Genomic DNA, 24194 nt, shown 5'->3' with positions numbered 1-24194 from the left:
CAACACTTCTTGGATGTAGTGCTGACAGCCAATCAGCTCTCACGATGAGATGTGTGGTTAGGCTCTTCCCAGATATATATGTGATTTTGATTTTGATTTTCTCAGGAACTACTGAACGGATTTACCCCATGTAAGCAAAAGGCACGACTCTGAACCAAGGTCTACCTTTCTGCCAATTTTGGTGTAATTCCGTTCAGCAGTTCGGGCTGTAACTGCGACTAAAGGTCCCTATGGAAAATTGCATGGGGAATACACGTTTGGGACCCCCCTTTTTTCTCAGCCCCCGCTTGACGAATCACCCTGAGACTTTCAGGATAGGAGCGGACCAGAGCGGGCCACGAGTTTTGAAAATTTCACGAAGAGGGGGTTCATTTTGCCATAGAAAGTATGAAAGTATGATTAGTGCTGCAGAAAGAAAAATTAGGGCACATTTTGAGTGACTTCTCAAATCCTCTTCTATTTCATTAAATAATTGTGACATGCAGACTGAAACATGCACTTTCAATACCAGCATCAGACTTCCCTGGTGAGCAGGAGCTTTACTACAGTGATCTAATGAGCAACTAGAGTGCTAACAATCTGAATTTATGGCAAATGTGTGACACATCTTAATGCCTTCTTGATGTAATCAAAGTAGAAAACTGAAAGTATTTCCTACTGAGGAGACTGTAGTAAATGAGCAAATTAGGAAACCTCATAACAAATAAGTCTCCCAAGATGGCCACCAGAGACAAAAGAGCCCAAATATAGCACAAATATCACCCAGATGTAGCCCAAGTATAGCCCAATGACAGAATGTCCGAGAGTGTTCTAAAGAACAATTAGAGCTCTAGCAGTCTTTTTTATGACAAACGTATTGCACAACTGAAGCCATCTTGATTGGAATAAAATGGTAACTCTTAAAACATTTAATTTAAAAAGGAACAAAATGAGGGGGTTCAGTTTGCCATAGAAAGTATGATTTGTGCTGCAGAAAGAAAAATTAGGGCACATTTTGACTTCTCAAATCCTCTTCTATTTCAATAAAAAATTCTGACATGCAGACTGAAACATGCACTTGGAATACCAGCAGCAGACTTCCCTGGTGAGCAGGAGCTTTACTACAGTGATCTAATGAGCAACTAGAGTGCTAACATTCAGAATTTATGGCAACCGTGTGACACATCTGAATGCTTTCTTGATGGAACCAAAGTAAACAAGCATTGAAAATGCAATAGGTCTCGCCCTCGTTTAAGTTAAAGCAATTCTGTTTGTAATTAGGTGGCTTTTTAGCTTTGCTTTTATTAGTGTTTTTCAAAGTTTCATGTACATAACATGCATATGTATGCATATATGTATATGTATGCATGCATTTATATTTATATTTATGTAGATATGCAGATTATATATATGTTTATATATGTATGTATATATGTATCACTAAAAAAACATAGGTTTCAGAGACGTTATAGTTAGAAATTAGCATTTAAAAAAGCTTTGAAATTCACTGAAAAAAACATAGGTTTCAGAGACGTTATAGTTAGAAATTAGCCTTTAAAAATCCTTAGAAATTCACAGAAAAAAACATAGGTTTCAGGGGTGTTATAGTTAGCTGTCCTTTTCACTCGTACAAAACCATAGAAATTCCTCCATTATAGTTAGTTCTGCTAACTATAACTCGCGCGCCCGCAATGCACTGCTGATGATGTCACATATTGCATCATTCATGACATGGTCAGTGACATCACTGATGACATCTCAAATGACATCACTGATGACATCACTGATGACATCATCCAGCGAATGTGGTTTAGTTTGAAATTTAAATATGTATTATATATATATATACCAATCTATATTGAAGATTGAGTGGATATATGACTGTCTGGATGGAGGATTTAGTAGCTGTCTGACTGTCTGTTTAAGTGAGTAATTAAAAGTGTCTCACTTAATACATGGATTAGTAACTAAACTATGTGAATGTGTGCAGCACTGTCTCTGTTGTTGTATAATATGCTGCATCAGTTGGTCACTAACTACATGAGTGTGTATATTAGTTATTGATTAGTTGGGTGAGTATTTGTATGGGAAACTGAGTGTGTGTGTGATGGATGGGGTGTGTATTACTCTATGCATTGATGTGTGAATGGTTGATTGACTAGGTGTATAGGTTTAAGAGTGCATGTGGAAACAGTTGTTTGTGTGACTGAGTGTATTTATTTGTGTGTTGGTGAGCAAATATATGTTTTAGTTTTACATCTTCAACAAAGTAAAAAAATAAAAGGCATTGTATGTGAGAGTTGGTGTATATAAATAAGTATGTGTAAGAGTCACTGATTGTCAGAGTAACTATATGAATGAGTGTATAATTGTAATGGTGATTTTTTAACATATTAACTATGAGTTACTATGTGTTTGAATAAATGAGGTGTTGTTGGATAATTGTGTAAGTAAGTAAATGTAAGTGTGATTAATTCTTTTCATGAGTGAGTAGGATGACTGCATAACTGACTAAGATGACTGCCGATGTGTCAATGTCTATATATGTGTATAAGTGCATTTGATAGTGTTCTATTAATTAGTGACTGTATGTATAAATGATTCTGTATTTCAATGGGGAGTTGTGTGTGTAGACTTAGGAATCAGTGAGTGAGTATGTAGTAACTGGTATTGGTGTGTCAATGGTTTCACAGTGAGTGATGAAAGGTTATACTAGTGTAAGATGAGGTGTATCAGATTGTCACGTGGATGATGTCATCAGTGATGTCATCAGTGATGTCATTTGAGATGTCATCAGTGATGTCATCTGTGATGTCACTGACCATGTCATGAATGATGTAATATGTGACATCATCAGCAGTGCATTGCGGGGGCGCGAGTTATAGTTAGCAGAACTAACTATAGTGCCGGAATTTATATGGTTTTGTAAGAGTGAAATGTCTAACTAACTATAACGTTCCTGAAACCTATGGTTTCTTCCGTTAATTTCTACGGTTTTTTAAATGCTAATTTCTAACTATAATGTGCCTGAAACCTATGGTTTTTTCAGTGAATTTCTATTGTTTTTTAAATGCTAATTTCTAACTATAACGTGCTTGAAACCTATGGTTATTCCGGTGAATTTCAAAGGTTTTTTAAATGAAAATTTGTAAGTCTAATGTACCTCAACCCTATGTTTTTTTATTTTATATATATATATATATATTTTTTTTTTTTTTCAAACAAATGACACTCGCACTCAGGAACCTTGACAGGATTTATTGTTTTAACAGAGTCCCCGTCTGTTACACCAACGCGTTTTAGCCTTGTCGACCTTGTTCACTGTAGGTGATTTTACTTCCTGTAGCATTTATAAAGCATTTCCTGTACAATATTTGGAGCCCCGTGGAATTCTGGGATTTGTAGTTTTTTTGGATTTTTAACAAAATAAAATTAATTAATCACCTAGTAACAGTGAAAAAAGACTTATTCGTCTGTTTCTGATTACAAAGGCATTTGAACAATTGTCAATGGCAATTGGAATGAGTTAACTGGTATTAGTGACCAACCTCATAATTGGAAAAATATGTTTCACAAGTTAATGATTAATAACAGAATGTACAACAGGTATCAGTAACCATTTGCTGAATTTCAAGAAAAAAGAGAGGGGAGAGAGCTGCATTTATAAAATGGATACGTATGCCAGGATGTCTTTATGTAGGCTGAGTTCTGTTAGCGATGTACATAAAGTTCCTCATCCGAGTTCATCCCTCTCGGGTACTTGGTTCGTAATCGTATAATGTATTTGGATTCAAGTTGTCGTAATTTTCTTTGTCGGTCACCCATCCTTTCATTTGTTTCAATAGAGTCGATGGCAAAAAATGACATGTTCATCCAATTACCTTTCTGGCATGCAAGCATGTGTTTGGCGGTGGCGTATGATAGATCTCTGTTTTTGACCGCTCTAATGTGTTCTAAGATGCGCTTTTTCAGCATACAGATGGTGCTGCCTATGTAGAGCATGCCACAATCACATTGAATCACATATATTACAAATTTCGTTGTACATGTTATTTTGTGTTGAATGTGAATGGTTTTGCCTTCTGGGTCTTTGAGCGTTCTCATGTTTTTCCCAATTTTGCATGCTTTGCAATTGTTGCATTTCCTGAAGCCAATTTGTTGTATTGTGAGCCAGTTTGGTTCTACAGTTTGGATGGTTTGGAAGTGACTCTTTGTAGTGAGGTCTCTGATGGATTGTACCTTCTTGCATGAAATCGATGGTTGTGTTCCAATGATGTTCACTAGATCTTGATCCTGTTGTAATATTGGCCAGTATTTTTGGATGATTTGTCGAATTTTATACGATTCTTTGCTGTATGTAAGTACTAGTCGTGGTGCTGCCTGATGGATGGTGGTATGTTGGTTGTTCAATTGTGAGTGTTTCTTGACAAGGATATCGGTTCTACTTCTAGTTTTTACTTTGTCTATGCTTTTCTTGAGATCTCTCATTTTATAACCTCGTTTTTGTAATCTTTTGGTACACTCAAGGATTTCTTTGTTGGCATCTTCATCTTTTGAACAATTTCTTTTCATGCGAATAAATTCACCGTAAGGGATGCTTCTGAGTAGGGCCTTTGGATGGAAACTGTCTGCATGCAGGATGCTATTGGTGGCTGTTTTTTTCCTGAATAAAGTAGTTTCAATTTGATCATTTTCAATGTACACTGATATATCTAGGAAATCAATTTTCTGACGGCTTGTATTGCACGTGAATGAGAATCCAATGTTGTTATTATTGAGTGTATCGAAGTATGACATGAAGTCATCTTTATCTCCATTCCAGATCAAGAACAGATCGTCAATATATCGCGACCACAAAACAATTTTGTCTAGTGCTGCGTTGTTCTGTGGACCCCATGCTATTTCCTTCTCCCACCATCCCATTGTGAGGTTAGCATAATTGGGCGAAAAGGAAATTCCCATGGCACAGCCACATAATTGATGGTAAAGTTGGTGATTGAAAAGAAATATATTGTTGTTTAAACATGTTTCAATCATAGTAAGCAACATGGCTGAGTGTTCCAATTCATGTATACTTTTTTGTCGCAGAAAATACGCACAGGCATTTAAGCCAATGGTATGTTCTATGGATGTGTACAATGACACTACATCTATGGTTGCCATAAGATAATTGGGGTTCCATGATGTGTTAGCAAGGATCCGTAAGAAGTCACTTGTGTCTTGAATGTACGAAGAAAGATTTTTTACCAATGGTGCAAGGTACCGGTCTATGTATGAAGAGATGTTTTCATATATTGAATCACAGGATGATACAATTGGTCTCCCTGGTGGTTTAATAAGTGTTTTATGAATTTTTGGCAGAAAATATATCGTGGGAATTGTTGGATTTTCTTTCAGTAGAAATTTTTTCTCCTCAATGTTGAGTAAATTATGTTCATGCCATTCATTAAGATGTTTCTTTATCTCCTATATATTTTATATATATATATTAAAAAAACTGTGAATAATTTTTAGTTAGGAAAACTATATTCATTCTTTTTTTTTATATTATACAGAAGTTGTGCACCCTTCACGCACCCTCCACGATGGCTGGGCGCATCCCGGTAGCCATTTTGAAAAGTCCCGCTGAGGTCACGACTTCGGCGTAATTTGTAAAGTATGAAATATCTTTAAATTAATTATAAATAAAAGTTTTCCTTTAAGTGTTTGTCTAAATTGATTAATAAAAGTATTTTTAAAGTATTATTTTCAATATAATTTCGACTATACATTATTCGATTATTATTGGATTCGGAGGATAGGAGGGATGGCCATATTGCTCGATCTCTTTTGCAAGATTTTTTGGTCTAGTCAGGTGAACACCCTCCTCCGGGTGAGGTACGGCTTGAGGATTCTATTCAAAAGGTGAGGAATCCACAGGCAGAAGTATCCATCAGAAGAGCAAGTTACTTACCTTCGGTAACGCTTTTTCTGGTGGATACAGTATCTGCCTGTGGATTTCACACTGTCCCACCCGCCTCCCCATTGTCTACCTGTTTCTACCAAAAAGATGCCTTTACTGTTTGGCATGAATGTTTTTAATATGTGTTAATCATGCTTATGTTTTAATAGTGAGAAATGCTTGATCTGTTGCTATTTCTTTTTGCCTTTATTGGTTATGCATTTGTGTATATATATATAGTCACTGAAAAAACCAAAGGTTTCAGGGGCGTAATAGTTAGGAATTGGCATTTAAAAAACCTTAGAAATTCACTGAAAAAAACATAGGTTTCAGGGGTGTTATAGTTAGCTGGAAATTCCCTCGTACAAAACACTAGAAAGTCCCGTGTTATAATTAGTTCAGCTAACTATAACTTGCACCCCCGCAATGCACTGCTGATGACGTCACATATTACATCACTCATGACATGGTCAGTGACATCACTGATGACATCACTGATGGCATCTCAAATGACATCACTGATGACATCACTGATGACATCATCCATGTGATAAATTACTGGATCTTCTCACACCCTAATTTAACCGCTGATACACCAACTCAAAATTTCAGACGTCCATTCTCAAAACCATAGATACTCCAATACCAAGAAGTACATACCCACTCATTAACTCTTAGGACTACATAAACCTGCACTCACTCACCTGTACAGTCACTCATACTTACAGTCACTCCTTACAAGACTATCATATGCATTTATACACCTACATAGACACTCACACACCACCAATCATCCATAGAGGTACTCTCACACTTAGTCAGTCATGCAAATAATTAATCACACTCCCATTTACTCACCTATGCAGATATACACACTCAAGTTCACTTACTCATAAAAATAGTACCACATTCTTACGCTCTTATACAATCATTGATACAAGCACACACTCATCCATACAGCCACTCTCACAATCACACACTCTCACATCTACCCACTTATATACTCTTACAAGCATATATACTGCCTTTCACATATGTAGTTAGTCACACATGTACCACTGAGATATACATTCAATCCCTAACACACCCATACATGCACTCACTCAACCATACAGTTCATCACAGATGCACTCTTAAAACCGTGCACCCATAGAATCACCCACTCACACATCTATGCACAGTCACACACACCCTACCCACACAAACACTCAGGCACCCATACAGATACTCAGACAACCAATCAATAACCCATATAGACACTCATATAGCTATTCACAAAACCATGCAGCCACTTATACACCAACAGACAGACACATACATACATTCACACAGTTTAGTCACTAGTCTGCAGTAAGATACATTTAATGACTCACTTATAGAGTCAGTTACGCACCTAGAAAAGGATCCATTCACAGACTTGTACACCCACTCATTCTTCCACAGGTTCTTTCCCTATAAATATATAAAACATATTTAAACTTTACAGAATCACACAGTCACTGGATGACGTCATCAGTGATGTCATCAGTGATGTCATTTGAGATGTCATGAGTGATGTCACTGACCATGTCATGAGTGATGTAATATGTGACGTCATCAGCAGTGCATTGCGGGGGCGCAAGTTATAGTTAGCTGAACTAACTATAACAGGGGAATTTCTAGGGTTTTGTACGAGGGAAATGTCCAGCTAACTATAACACCCCTGAAACCTATGGTTTTTTCAGTGAATTTCTAAGGTTTTTTAAATGCCAATTCCTAACTATAACGCCCCTGAAACCTTTGGTTTTTTCAGTGAATTTCAAAGGTTTTTTAAATGCCAATTCCTAACTATAACGTGCATGAAACCTATGGTTTTTTCAGTGAATTTCAAAGGTTTTTTAAATGCTAATTCCTATCTTTAACTTATCTCTGAAGATATCATGTTTAATGATTTGGATTGGATTTGTATATTTTTCAAATTCAGTGTGTCGATTTCATTAATTATATTTTTTTTAAGTACTTTTTTATCACCATTTTTTAAACTTATTTTTTCAATTAATTCTTTTACAAATTAAAAAATATTATTTGAATTTAATGGGTTTTTCAAACATATTTTTTTATATTTCTCAAAATATTTTTTAAACTATATGTTCAAAACTTTATTTTATATATATTTTTTCCATGTTTTTGGATCCGCGCACCCTAGGCGCACCGTTCCCGATCCCTACGCGATAGCATCCGCGCATGGTATGTGTCGGGTATGTGGTTAGTGCGCGATTCCAATGCGACCGGTACGTGACTCCCAGCCTATACGCGACACGTTCAATGTACGTAATGCGACGTTTACGCGCTTCCGCGATGCGTCATCTGCGTCTATGACGCGGTAGGTTTGCGGATCCCGCGAAGTATTTAACATTTTAAAAAACATATTTATGTATTTCATGTGAATATTAATTGAAGACAAACTCTAAACTAGTCTTAAAAGTAATATATTTTTACATCTAATCCTATATTTTTTTTAATTCGATTTCGCGGATGCGCGCTGGGTGCGTGCTGCGTAAGCGCAGGGTGCGCGGATCCCATGTGACCTGCAAAAAAAGAGATTTGATTGGTTCATTACACTTCCTCTTCTAACTATTGAAAGACCCCACCCATTTCAATCATTCTTCTTTGACCTTCTTTAGAGGACCATCTCTTTGGAGAGAAGAAGATTTTTTACACTAAGTTTACACTTAGCTCCAACTTTTTTCAACCAAAAATGGCTCCAGGGAAGCAGGCATCACCTGCATCTCCTCATATTTCTGAGGATGAATTTTTGGAGGAGGCACCACCCAAAGAACGTTTTTCTTCAGTGGTGTGGAAAATTTTTACTTTTCCCGAGGGGCAGAATGAGACCAATGCCACCTTGGTCACGTGCAAGATTTGCAAAAGAGTCCTGTCGCGAGGGGATCCTAACAAGAAATACTTGTGCAGCACGGCAAGTATGATGAAGCACATGAGGACCCTTCATCCAAACAATCTTGCACGAGAAGAGTGCCGACTGATGAGAAACACTCCTGCTCCTGCACCTTCCACCTCATCGCAGCCGAGCACATCAAGAGTGCATCCATCAGCCCAAACCTTGGACATCCGTCCTCAATTTCAATTTTTAAAAGTGCTCTACACTAAGTGCAATGCGACTTTGTGCTATGGTGAGCAGTCGATCGATCTGATCTGCCGCCGGCAAGAAAGTTACATTTGCTAGTTTTTTTTAGTTTTTTTATTGTTCCCTGAAGTTCATTGTTTGGTTTCTCCCGTTTTTTTTTTTCAGAAAAACCAAAAAAATCACAAAATTGTTAGAAAAACCAAAAAAAATATAAAAGAAGAAAAAAAAAGTTCTTGTAAGAACTAACTTTCCTGGTTTAAAAAAAAAGCTAAATTTCTTTGTTAGTGTGTTAAAGTTTAGATGAATGTATGTGTAGTACGTTATTGACTGAATGAATGCATTAGTAGCGTATGGTGAATGTATAAGTGCAGAACTATGAGGAAGTGCTGCAGCATCACACAGTAACCTCTTTAACTACAGTGTGCTGTAGTACTTCCGAAGCACAGGGATGCAACATATGTACATAAATATGTTGCAAATCTTTGCTTCTCTCTGCACGGCTGCTTAAACTGCAGCCATGTGGTGACACAGGCACCCTTGCACCATAGTGCAAGGATATCTGTGTCATGTGCTGTTTGTTTTTCTGCAGGAAGACACACCTTCCTGCACAAAAACAATGAGAAAATGCATTTTTCTCCTTCAATGTATGCTGAACATTTCAGCATGCATTGAAGATATAAAAATGTGGAGAAATGAAAACAATTCTCCTTGTTGTGCTTTCCAAAACTAATTTTAGAATGGTGCAGCATTCAGACACATATCGAGATTCATGATTTCTAATAAATCTAGACATGTGTCTTGTTCTATGAGTATTCACTGCAATCATGCACAACAACACTTATAGAACACCCTTTGAACGCAAAGTGGTGTGCATAATGAGGTTGTATTTATATGGAGTATAAAAAGTGCACAGAGTGCCTTTTCCTCTCTTTGTAAATATGAAAGAGTGTCTTGCGCAATAACTATGTTACAAAAACTGACATATTTCCGTTTTTAAAATTCCTTGCGAATGATACAAGGTAAGCACAGAGTTTTGTCTGCAAAGATGTTTAAAGAAGAATGATTGAAATAATCGCGGTCCTTCAATAGCTAAAAAAGGAAATATTTTGAACCCCTCAAAACTCTTTTTTTGCAGGTCACATGATATCTGATTATGGTCAGATTTCAAAACTACATAGGTATAAACAGAGTGATTTTAGAAACATGTTTCAACTTTGTAGCTTCTTACAGACCTCCTCATTCTGCATATTGAGACTTACTTAAACTTACCTTCACAGTAATAGGAATAAAAAATGGTACACATTTTTTCACATTTTCATTCCAATCTAAATTCATAAAAATTGCTTATTTTAAAATTTGGATCTGTGAAAGAAAAGGAAAAAAATATTATAACATGTAATAATACATTTTTTACAACACAGCATAATTTCCACAAAGTAATGTTTTTGCCTTTTTTGCTGTTCTCAGAATATATTAAATTTCACTAAAAATAGTGATTTCAATCGTACTCATCACTTAACAGTGAGCAAAAAAAAACAATCTCAAAGTTTGTTAAAAAAAAAAAACAACATGCTGTTCTCAAAAAAAAAACAAGATACAAATCACAGATATATAAAATGCATACAGCTAACAAAATTTTATAACTTTAACTTACAAAAACTGTAAATGTTGTCGATTTAAAATATTCACCGAATCTAAGGATGAATTTTTGGAGGATGCACCACACCCACAACGTTTTCCTTCAGTGGTGTGGAAATTTCTACTTTTCTCGAGGGGCAAACAAAGACCAATGCTACCTTCGTCACGTGCAAGATTTGCAAAAGAGTTCTGTTACGAGGGGATCCTAATAAAAAATACACGTGCGGCATGGCAAGTATGATGAAACACCTAAGGACCCTTCATCCAAACAATCTTGCACGAGAAGAGTGCAAACAGATGAGAAACACTCCTGTTCTGTATCTGTAAAAAAGAATCACAAATAAATGTATATTAATAACTTTCAAATTTACACTATTCCATTACTGTACAAACACATTTTATATAAAAACTGACTAAGAAACTATAGCCCTGAACCACAGGTATGACAATGGTTAAAACACTACATGCATAGTGCATACTACTTTGAAGCAGTTCATGCCCTAAAGCCTACCTCACTAAAAGACTACATGCTAACTGACTAACTGATTACAGTACTATAAGGAGAGACACTGGGTGAGGGACAGGGTGTTTGCAAGAAGTGTATGAATACTAACTAGGGAATTGAAGGTGTGAAAGACAACTGTTTAGGTGATTAGAGGACTGCATCCATACTGGATAGGCATTTAAAGCAGTCCATGTGCTAAGGCCTGGCTCACTGCATGAGTACTTGGGTACTGACTGAATGATTAGAGTACAGCAAGGAGAGTGCCTAGGTGAATTTATAAGTGGTAGGCTTTTGGCGCAGGGAAGTATTAGTACTTGCTTCTAAATGGGTCACTAGAGAAGTGCAAAGGGAGTGACAGGATGTTTGCTGGACTGTATGGATACTGACTAGGGAATTGAAAGTGTGAAAGACAAGTGTCTAGGTGGTTAGAAGACTGCATACATAGTGGTTAGGGGTTTGAAGCAGTCCATGTGCTAAGGCCTGGCTCAGTGCATGAATACTTAGGCACTGACTGAATGATTAGACCACTGCAAAGATAGTATCTTAGTGAATTTATAGGTGTTTGGGTTTTGGCACAGTGAATGGATTAGTACATGGTGTTGAATGGGTCACTAGAGGACTACAAAGGGAGTTACAGGGTGTTTCCTGGAAGTGTATGGATACTGACTAGCGAATTGAAAATGTGAAAGACAAGTGTATAGAATGTTGGAAGACTGCATGCATACTGCATAGACATTTGAAGCAATCTATGTGGTAATGTATGGTTCACAACATAAGTACTTGGAAACTGAATAAATCATCAGACTACTGCTAGGTTAGTGCCTGGGTAAAACTTTTAAATGTTCAGTTCTGGCACAATGAAGAGAATAGTACACGGTACTGCACTTTAGTGTCAAACCCTGACTCACTTTATCAATGCATAAGCAAAGAAAAGCTTCCAAAGCTTCTAAAACTTGACAACATGACCGATTTTAAAACAGTTATCTGTCATCAAATACACTATGTTACCAAATGCTTCTCTCACAATCCTTACCTAAATGTACACAGACTCACAGTGTGATTTTAGACAAGCAACACTATCCCTAGCAGTTTACCAAAACTCATTCACTAGTCTAGAAGAGGTAATGGTACTGCACACAATCTACATATTTAAGTACAGCACATTAGTGTCAAAGCATGACTCATTTAATCAACGCATAAGCAAAGCCTGGCTTCTAATGCTACTAAAACTTGACAACATGACAGGTTTTAAAAGAGTTATCTGCTAAAAAATACACAATTTTACCAAATGCTTCTCTCACAGTGGTTCCCAAATGCACACAGACTCACAGTGTGATTCTAGACAACAACCACTATACCTAGGAGGAAATGTTCTACTTTTCTCGAGGGGCAAACAAACACCAATGCCACCTTCGTCACGCACAAGATTTCCAAAAGAGTTCTGTTATGAGGGGATCCTAACAAAAAATACTCGTGCGGCACAGCAAGTATGATGAAACACCTAAGGACCCTTCATCAAAACAATCTTGCACAAGAAGAGTGCAAACAGATGAGAAACACTCCTGTTCTGTATCTGTAAAAAAAAAATCACAAATAAATGTATATTAATGACTTTCAAATGTATACTATTCCATTACGGTACAAACACATTTTATATGAAAACTGACTAAGAAACTATTGCCCTGAACCACAAGTGTGACGATGGTTAAAACACTACATGCATAGTGCATACTACTTTGAAGCAGTTCATGTCCTAAAGCCTACCTCACTAAAAGACTACATGCTAACTGACTAAATGATTACAGTACTATAAGGAGACACACTGGGTGAGTGACAGGGTGTTTGCTAGAAGTGTATGAATACTAACTAGGGAATTGCAGGTGTGAAAGACAACTGTGTAGGTGATTAGAGGACTGCATCCATACTGGATAGGCATTTAAAGCAGTCCATGTGCTAAGGCTTGGCTCACTGCATGAGTACTTGGGTACTGACTGAATGATTAGAGTACAGCAAGGAGAGTGCCTAGGTGAATTTATAAGTGGTAGGCTTTTGGCGCAGGGAATGGATTAGTACATGGTACTGAATGGGTCACTAGAGGAGTGCAAAGGGAGTGACAGGATGTTTGCTGGACTGTATGGATACTGACTAGGGAATTGAATGTGTGAAAGACAAGTGTCTAGGTGGTTAGAAGACTGCATACATAGTGGATAGGGTTTGAAGCAGTCCATGTGCTAAGGCCTGGCTCAGTGCATGAATACTTAAGCACTGACTGAATGATTAGACTACTGCAAAGATAGTATCTTGGTGAATTTATAAGTGTTTGGGTTTTGGCACAGTGAATGGATTAGTACATGGTGCTGAATGGGTCACTAGAGGAGTACAAAAGGAGTGACAGGGTGTTTGCTGGAAGTGAATGAATACTGACTGGGGAATTGAAAATGTGAAAGACAAGTGTATAGTATGTTAGAAGACTGCATGCATACTGCATAGAAATTTGAAACAATCTATGTGGTAATGTATGGTTCACAACATAAGTACTTGGAAACTGACTAAATCATCAGACTACTGCTAGATGAGTGCCTGGGTAAAACTTTTAAATTTTCAGTTCTGGCACAGTGAAGAGAATAGTACATGGTACTGCACTTTAGTGTCAAACCCTGACTCATTTTATCAATAGCAAAGCAAAGAATAGCTTCTGAAGCTACTAAAACTTGACAACATGACCGATTTTAAAACAGTTATCTGTCATCAAATACACTATGTTACCAAATGCTTCTCTCACAATCCTTACCCAGTGTGATTTTAGACAAGCAACACTATCCCTAGCAGTTTACCAAAACTCATTCACTAGTCTAGAAGAGGTAATGGTACTGCACACAATCTACATATTTAAGTGCAGCACATTAGTGTCAAAGCATGACTCATTTAATCAACGCATAAGCAAAGACTGGCTTCTAATGCTACTAAAACTTGACAACATGACAGGTTTTAAAAGAGTTATCTGCTAAAAAATACACGATGTTACCAAATGCTTCTCTCACAGTGGTTCCCAAATGCACACAGACTCACAGTGTGATTCTAGACAACAACCACTATACCTAGGACTTTACCAAAATCATTCACTACTGTGGAACTGATAAGGGAACTGCACACAATCTACATATTTCAGGACTGCACTTTTGTGTCAAAGCCTGACTCGTTTAATAAAAGCATCAGCAAAAACTGGCTTCTAATTCTACTAAAACATGACAACATGACAGGTTTTAAAACAATTATATGTCAGCAAATACACAACGTTATCAAATGCTTCTCTCACAGTGGTTCCCAAATGCACACAGACTCACAGTGTGATTCTAGACAAGCAACACTATCCCTACCAGCTTACCAAAACTCATTCACTACTGTAGAAGGGGTAAGGGGACTGCACACAAACTACATATTTCAGTACTGCACTTTAGTGTCAAAGCATGAATCATTTTATCAATGCATAACCAAAGACTGGATTCTAATGCTACTAAAAGTTGACAACATGACAGGTTTTAAAAAAGTTATCTGTCAGAAAATACACGATGTTACCAATTGCTTCTCTCACAGTGGTTCCCAAATACACACTAACTCACAGTGTGATTCTAGACAAGCACCACTATCCCTAGGAGTTTACCAAAACTCATTCACTACAGTGCAAGTGGTAAGAGAACTGCACACAATCTACATATTTCAGGACTGCACTTTTGTGTCAAAGCCTGACTCGTTTAATCAAAGCATAGGCAAAAACTGCTTTCTAATGCTACTAAAACTTGACAACAGGACAGGTTTTAAACCAGTTATCTGTCAGCAAATAAACAATATTACCATACTTCTCTCACAGTGGTTCCCAAATGCACACAGACTCACAGTGTGATTCTAGACAAGCAACACTATCCCTAGCAGCTTACCAAAACTCATTCACTACTGTGCAAGGGGTAGGGAGACTACACACAATATACATATTAAAGTACAGCACATTAGTGTCAAAGCATGACTTATTTTATCAATGCATAAGCAAAGACTGGCTTCTAATGCTACTAAAACTTGACAACATGACAGGTTTTAAAACAGTTATCTGTCAGCAAATACACGATGTTACCAAATGCTTCTCTCACAGTAGTTCCCAAATGCACACATACTCACTGTGTGATTCTAGACAAACAATACTATCCATTGCACTATACCAAAACACATTTCTTCATCTAGAAGAAGTACTACATTTTAGTACAGAAACATAACATAACTCATTTCACAAATTCATAAACAATGACTGGTTTCTAATTCTACCAAAATATAAAAACAGCACAGTTATCTGTCTGCAAACACATGAAAAACAGAAATGCTTATCACAGAATGGTTTCTACATGCACACACACTGTCAATAAGATTGTAGACAAAAAAAGTACTCCCTACACTTTAGCAGGAGAAATACATTAGTCTGATTAAAATCAAAATACTCTTCATACATCCCCTCACAATTAAATAACTCACCTTTCAAGTTGTTTTGTTGATTAAGAAGTATATCAGTCACACACCATATTTTCTTTTACAGAATCTCTGCACTGTGCACCTCTCAGCAAAAACAAAGAATGGAAAAGTTTCCCTTTCATTTTCCACACATATACATGTAAACATCAAATCACAATCCTTCACACATACACTCAAAAGTAAACACACATTTCTATTGGTTAAACATTTCAACCCTTTCCAACTGAAATACATTTCAACCCTTCCCCCAATCTGCCTTCTGCCTCTTACCATAGAAACAGGACATGAAACACTGCACTGAGCACACAGTTCACAAGTTCAGCACACAATGTTGCTAAACAAGACAGCAAGTGTGCTTGACTTTTCAACATATCAGCTTATCATATATAATATGTTCCTTACAATCTGTTTTTGTTACCCAATAAGAATCATACCTTTAACCCCTTCAGTGCGGTGCGGATTACCGCGCTGTGCTGAAGGGTTCTTGCGCAGGCGGGGCCGTGACGGAGCAGTTCCGTCATGCGCACAGCGCGACTGACGCGCATGACGGAACCGCTCCGTCACAAGCATCGAAAGGGTTAACAAACAGAAATATACACCTTACCTTTCAGTGTAGAAAGTAGTCATACAACCAATGATTTTTTGTCTTTTTTCAAAAAAAAATTCCGTGGATCCGCGCACCCAACGCAAGAGAATCCGTGCACCCAACGCGATAGGATGTGCGCACCATGCGTGCATTTCACTGTTTAAAAAAAAAGAGTATTTCCATTCTGCCCCCTTTATATGTTTTACACACTTATTCCCCTTGCTTCTTCAGCCTCGCATCTACCGAGGAAGAAAATGGCCGCCAACAGTTCCTGGTTTCGAATGTAGACAGACACTCGACAGCCAATTATCATTCAGCGCACGCGCTTGGTTCGGGGAGGGTGCGCATTCGGTGCGGGTAGGGTCCGCCGATCCTCCCCGGCCACAGATATTTATGTACTTATAACTCTAATTTTCTCAGGAACTACTGAACGGATTCACACCATTTATGCAAAAGGCACGAGTCTGAACTAAGGACTATCTCTTTGCCAAATTTGGTGTCATTCCGTTCAGCGGTTCGGGCTGTAGCTGCGACAACAGATCCTATGGGAAATTGCATGGGGAAAATGCGTTTTGGGACCCCCCTTTTTTCTCAGCCCCGCTTGACGAATCACCACGAAACTTTCTGGGTAGGAGTGGAGCGGAGCTGGCCAAAAGTTTGAAAAATTTCACGAGGATTCGTCAAGCGGCGCCAGACTTATTGGGAATAGAATGTTGCGGATTTCCTATGGAAAATAGGACTTAACTAATAACTACATAATGGCGACCGCCAGTAGGTAAAAAAAAAAAAAAAAAATATATATATATATATATATTATCTACTGGCGGCACTGCTGTTTGCAGTGGCAGGGCAGGAGCCTCGCGGCTCCCACCCTGCCATTGCAAACTGCTTTGCTATTTGGAAGAGAGAGCAGGGAAACCTGCTCTCTCTTCCAAATAGCAAAGCAGATTGCTTTTCCACATGGGGAGCAGCATGTTAGCTGCTCCCCATGTGGAAAAGCAATGCCGGCTCCCGCAGGAGGCGGGGAACCAGCGGGGCCGTGGGGGGATTGGGGACCCCCCACGGTCCCCAACGGAGGGCAGGCCCCAGGGGACGGGGTCCCCGCGGCCAGTAGTGGCCAGGAGGGGGGCCACGCGGCCCCCCTCCCCAAAATAAAAAGAATAAAAATTTTAAAAACGGGGTCCCCGGGGCCAAATGAGGCCACAGGAGGGGGGCAAGGCAGCGCCCCTCCAAAAAAATAAAAATAAAATAAAAAGGCCATGCCCCGGGGGATGGGGTCCCCGGGGCAAATTAAGGCCTCGGGAGGGGGGCCACACGGCCCCCCTCCAGAGTTAAAAAAAAAAAAAAATAGGGGGCAGGCCCTGGTGGATGGGCTCCCCAGGGCCAAAAAAGAAGGCCTGAGGTGATGCTGTGCAAACACGCCCTGTGGCACGTTTTAAGTTGGGGAATTCATTCCTCTTCAATCCAGAGGTCCCCTGGGGACCAACTAGCCCACCAGATACCTCCAGTAAGCGCCACGGAGCTGCGTTGCAGAGTGTTGTAAAAAGGGGCGTGACCTCTGAACACCTCTCTGCAATGCAGCCCCCTGGCGCACACTGGAGGTACCTGGTGGGCTAATTGGATTGAAGAGGAATTAATTCCCCAACTTAAAACATGCCACAGGGCGTGTTTGCACACATATCACCTCAGGCCTCTCCCCCTTCCTTCACCATTGTACAAATATTCCTCTAAAATCAGCCGAACTACGAATTCCGATTTACTCACCTGTAATCAGGAGAGAACCCTGGGCTGCATCTTTTAGCCAAGCACTGACCCTGAAAAGTAATTCTAAGCGTACTTACCAGTAACTTGTATTTCCTTCCATAGGAATCCATCGTGTGGTTTTCACCAGAAATATTTCTTAGTGTCCATTTTTGAAACGTACACAGCCAAACTACGAATTCCGATTTACTCACCTGTAATCAGGAGAGAACCCAGTGCTGCATCTTTTTGCCCAGCACTGAACATGAAAGGTAATTCTAAGCGTATTTACCAGTAACTTGTATTTCCTTCCATAGGGATCCATTGTGTGGTTTTCAGCTGAAAAGTTTCTAAGTGTCTATTTTCACAAACTAAAAATATTCCTCTAAAATCAGCCGAACTACGAATTCCGGTTTACTCACCTGTTATCAGGAGAGAACTCAGGGCTGCATCTTTTAGCCCAGCACTGAACATGTAAGGTAATTCTAAGCATACTTACCAGTAACTTGTATTTCCTTCCATAGGAATCCATTGTGTGGTTTTCAGCAGGAAAGTTTCTAAGTGTCTATTTTCACAAACAAAAAATATTCCTAACATTCTTTCAACTGTTTATAGGAGGTTGGCCAGTGCTGGATCCAGGATCTACCACTGAGTAAGAAAAAGTAACGATAACACTACTTACCTGCTAAGTGAATTTTCTGCCATAGGATAACAGTGGTGATTCTATGTGAAAAAATTTCTAAGTGTCAACTTTTAAAATACAATAATATTCCTTAAAAATGACTACTGTAACCAAAACGCTTTTACTCAACTGTTTACAGGAGATGTCCAAGGACTGAATCTAGGCTCCAGTCCTGTGGTTAGAAAAGTAATCCATAAAGTAACTATTGCATTTAACTAGAAATTCACATTGAGCTCAATGTTGCTTTGTGTTTGAAATTGGGTTGGCCATTGCAACAACTGTAACTACTGTCCTTAAAAGTCTGTTGCCTAATTGCCAAGTATTTAAACTAAAGTAATTCATTCTGAGAAAGTATATTTTGTATTGTAATGTATAGTGTAATTATAATGTAATTAAAAAAAGTATCTAAAAATAAATAGTTTAAAAGATGTAGTAAATCAGTATCAAAAAAATCAGTATAACAATTAATACATTAAAAATTGTCATTTATAAAACCACTGAAAAAAACATAGGTTTCAGGCCTGATATAGTTAGGAACTAGCATTTAAAAAACCTTTGAAATTCACTGAAAAAACCAAAGGTTTCAGGGGCGTTATAGTTAGGAATTGGCATTTAAAAAACCTTAGAAATTCACTGAAAAAAACATAGGTTTCAGGGGTATTATAGTTAGCTGGACATTTCCCTCGTACAAAACCCTAGAAATTCCCCTTTTATAGTTAGTTCAGCTAACTATAACTCACGCCCCCGCAATGCACTGCTGATGACGTCACATATTACATCACTCATGACATGGTCAGTGACATCACTCATGACATCACTGATGACATCTCAAATGACATCACTGATGACATCACTGGCTGTGTGTTTCTGTAAAGTTTAAATATATTTTATATATTTATAGTGAAAGGCCTGTGGAAGAATGAGTGGGTGTACAAGTGTGTGAATGGATGATTTTCTAGGTGTGTAACTGACTCTATAAGTGAGGCATTAAATGTATCTTACTGCGGAGTAGTGACTAAACTGTATGAGTGTCTATATGGGTAATTGATTGGTTGTCTGAGTATCCGTATGGGTGCCTGAGTGTTTGTGTGGGTAGGGTGTGTCTATGCATAGATGTGTGAGTGGGTGATTCTATGGGTGCATGGTTTTAAGAATGCATCTGTGATCAACTGTATGGTTGGGTGAGTGTATGTATGGGTGTGTTAGGGATTGAATGTATATCTCAGTGGTACATGTGTGACTAACTACATATGTGAAAGGCAGTATATATGCTTGTAAGAGTATATAAGTGGGTATATGTGAGAGTGTGTGATTGTGAGAGTGGCTGTATGGATGAGTGCGTGCTTGTATCAATGATTGTAAAAGAGCTTAAGAAAGTGGTACTATTTTTATGAGTAAGTGAACTTGAGTGTGTTTAACTGTATAGGTGGGTAAATTGGACTGTGTTTAATTACTTGTACGACTGACTAGGTGTGTCAGTACCTCAATGGATGATTGGCGGTTTGTGAGTGTCTATATAGGTGTATAAACACATATGATAGTCTTGTACGGAGTGACTGTAAGTATGAGTGACTGTACAGGTGAGTGAGTGGAGGTGTATGTAGACCTAAGAGTTAATGAGTGGGTATGTAGCTATTGGTATTGGAGTATCTATGGTTTTGAGAATGGACGTCTGAAATTTTGAGTTGGTGTATTAAAGGTTAAATTAGCGTGTGAGAAGATGCAGTAATTTATCACATGGATGATGTCATCAGTGATGTCATCAGTGATGTCATTTGAGATGTCATCAGTGATGTCAAGAGTGATGTCACTGACCATGTCACGAGTGATGTAATATGTGACGTCATCAGCAGTGCATTGCGGGGGTGCGAGTTATAGTTAGCTGAACTAACTATAACAGGGGAATTTCTAGGGTTTTGTACGAGGGAAATGTCCAGCTAACTATAACACCCCTGAAACCTATGGTTTTTTCAGTGAATATATATATATATATATATATATATATATATATATATATATATATATATATATATATATATATATATATATATATATATATATATATATATATTACCTACTGGCGGTCGCCAGTAGGTAGTTATAGTTAGGACCCCTTTTCCATAGGAAATCCGCAACATTCTATTTTGAATAACTTTGGCGCCGGTCGATGAATCCTCGCGAATTTCTCAAAATAGGTGGGGCGCTACGCTCCGCTCCTACCCTGAAAGTCTCGGGGGGATTCGTCAAGCGGGGGCTGAGATAAAAGGGGGGTCCCAAAACACGTTTTTCCCATGCATTTTTCCATAGGACCTTTAGAACGAGCTACAGCCCGAACGGCTGAACAGAATTACTAGAAATTTGGCAGAGAGGTAGTCCGTAGGTCAAGGAAGTGCCTTTTGTAGGTTTAGTGTAAATCTGTTCAGTATATTCTGAGAAAATAGCCTTTAAATCAATATATATATCTGAGCCCGCTTACGGTACGCTTACCGTACGCTTACCGTACGCGTACGGTGGCGTGCGCGAGCGAGATTCTGATTGGCTGTTAGATCTTAGTAAACATTCGAATCGGCCGAAACCAGGAAGCGGCGGCCGCCATTTTGTGTGTTTCACTCAGAAAAAAAAGAGTGAAAACAAGAAAAGGGGGCAATGAGGAGAGTTACAGACCCCCTTACATTTGTGAGGGGGTCAAAGAAGGACTGTAAAGTACAAAGAAAACATTTATTGATTTTTAAAAAAATCACGGGGTACGCGTACGGTAAGCTTACGGTAAGCGTACGGAAGAAAAAATAAATTAAAAAAGAAATGAAATGCAGATTTAAGAGTTTAGATATTAGGGAGCTCTAAAAAGAGCTGTTGTGTTTATGAAGTCACTTTGTTAGTGGTACCTACAAGTAAGTACCGATGCAGAGTCTAAGGTTCAAGAGGAAGACTCTGTTCCCTTCATCATTGAAGTGCACACCATCTCCTCTATAAATGTCTTGCATGTCATAACGCAAGTTGTTGTGGTAAATGGCACCCATACCATAGTCACGGAGGAAAGCAGAAACAGATTTGTTGACGTGCTTTCTTGCTTTGTCAATCTGCGGACAGAAATGATTGGACCAGTTCCATTTTTGCCTTTGGCATATGTTGGAAAACACAAAGGCAGTTTTAGGGAAAAGTGAAAACAGTTGTGCAAAGGTGTCCTTCATAAGCATTTCCAGACCTACCCCAGTCAAAGTGCCTAGGTCATTGCCACCACAGTGCACTATTATGAGGTCAGGGTGTTGGATTTGCATGAAGGATTTCACCAATGGCATCAATTGGTGCCACTTTAACCCTCTCTGACCAATCCATTTAATGTCTACATTTGGCAAAGCAAGGTCTCTCACCATATCTGTTTTCTCTGCAAACTTTTCACTCCAGAAGACATAGCTGTGCCCTACAATCCACACTGTGAACATCTTCAAAGGAGAACTGGATGCACTCAGGAGGTGTCTTTCAGTAGAATGGCAATATGAAAAGAAAGACAGTTTGGAAATGGAGGCATACATATTTTTTTCAAAACAAAAAGAACTGATTGGCTGTTTCATACCATTCTAGAATAAAAACTAGGCTGTATGTGTAAATTAATAGAATCATGTTTTGTATTGGTACAAAAAAATGTGTTACCAATGAACAGTACTATGGATTTGCTGTTAGGTTTGAAAAGTCAAGCACTCTTGCTCTGTGGAATTGAAACATTGTGTGGCGAACTTCTGACCTAACTCCACACAGCAGTGTTCCATGAGCTGTTGCTATGGTAGCAGGCAGAAGTCAAGTTGGGGGAAGGGTACTAGGCAGAAGTCAAGTTGGGGGCAGGGTACTTTTGGAAAAGGGTTGGTTTTCAACCAATATAAATGTGTGATTACATTTGAAAAAAAGGGGGAAGCACTGAGATTTGAAACTTACATGTATATGTGTGGAAAAATAGAGGGAAAGTTTGCCATTATCTGGTTCTGCTGAGAGGAGAGAGGTGAACAGAACAGAGATCCTGGCTCTGATAATCTGCTGTTTGAGTGCCACATTTCTTTCACAACTAACTAATTTTAAAGGTGAGGTTAGAGTTTGAGAGGAGATGTATATGGTAAATTAAGAAATGAATAATAGAAATGGAAATTCTTTTTGTTGAAGTTGCGTTTATCATTTTCTGTTTTGGGAGAAATTTAAATGTGAGGAACATGTAAAATAATATGGACTATGTTTTCACGATAAATTAAGGTGTACTGGAAAAAAAAAGAATAGTTTAAGGGTTTGAAGTTGGACTCAGTAATGCAAATACATTCAGCATCACTAAGGCTGGTTGCCCTTGCTGGAATGTAGGCAGCCACCCAGGTTACACATGGTGGTGGTCTGAAAAAGCAGTTTGGACATGTGCATTTAAAAAAATCAAAAAAGTGGTTTCATAATGTGTCAGTCTGTAAAAGTGATTTTCACTTGCCAAGAAAAAAGAGCAGTAAGTGTGCATTCAAATTGGCAAAGAAATGTCGTTTTGGGACTAATGTGAAAACATGACTCTGTGTGGAAATAGGAATTACAGGCAGAGATTTATTGCGTTTTTTTCTGGTGATTTCACAGTTGCATTAGTAGGAAAAAGGGGGAGCGATTTTTTGGGGGAAGAAGCAGACTCTTAGCACACACCTATCTGCTTGCCATGTATAATCATGCACAGTATTTACAAGCGAGTGGGGTTTTCAGGTTTTAGTCTGTAATGCAAATACATTCAGCATCACTAAGGCTGGTTGCCCTTGCTGGAATGTAGGCAGCCACCCAGGTTACACATGGTGGTGGTCTGAAAAAGCAGTTTGGACATGTGCATTTAAAAAAATCAAAAAAGTGGTTTCATAATGTGTCAGTCTGTAAAAGTGATTTTCACTTGCCAAAAAAAAAGAGCAGTAAGTGTGCTTTCAAATTGGCAAAGAAATTTCGTTTTGGGACTAATGTGAAAACATGACTCTGTGTGGAAATAGGAATTACAGGCAGAGATTTATTGCGTTTTTTTCTGGTGATTTCACAGTTGCATTAGTAGGAAAAAGGGGGAGCGATTTTTTGGGGGAAGAAGCAGACTCTTAGCACACACCCATCTGCTTGCCATGTATAATCATGCACAGTATTTACAAGCGAGTGGGGTTTTCAGGTTTCAGTCTGTAATGCAAATACATTCAGCATCACTAAGGCTGGTTGCCCTTGCTGGAATGTAGGCAGCCACCCAAGTTACACATGGTGGTGGTCTGAAAAAGCAGTTTGGACATGTGCATTTAAAAAAATCAAAAAAGTGGTTTCATAATGTGTCAGTCTGTAAAAGTGATTTTCACTTGCCAAAAAAAAAGAGCAGTAAGTGTGCTTTCAAATTGGCAAAGAAATTTCGTTTTGGGACTAATGTGAAAACATGACTCTGTGTGGAAATAGGAATTACAGGCAGATATTTATTGCGTTTTTTTCTGGTGATTTCACAGTTGCATTAGT

General features: G+C 38.5%; 1 protein-coding gene across 3 annotated transcripts in view; it reads left to right on the top strand.

Moving 5' to 3' along the window:
- LOC146805131 (P2Y purinoceptor 8-like) overlaps nt 1-24194 on the top strand; it is a 408946-nt gene that overhangs the window by 278351 nt on the left and 106401 nt on the right. For 2 of the 3 annotated variants that reach the window (XR_014967793.1, XM_085622281.1), the window contains exon 2: nt 5535-5635. The exons of the other annotated variant lie outside the window; for it this stretch is intronic. The gene's annotated coding sequence lies outside the window, so the exon portion shown is untranslated. The remainder of the gene's footprint in view (nt 1-5534; nt 5636-24194) is intronic. 3 annotated transcript variants of the gene reach the window in all.

This window comes from Triturus cristatus, chromosome 8 (genome assembly GCF_964204655.1).
Source record: "Triturus cristatus chromosome 8, aTriCri1.1, whole genome shotgun sequence".
Taxonomy (NCBI): Eukaryota; Metazoa; Chordata; class Amphibia; order Caudata; family Salamandridae; genus Triturus; species Triturus cristatus.
Note: the sequence above shows the minus strand (reverse complement) of the source record. Positions and strands in the feature narration are given on the sequence as shown.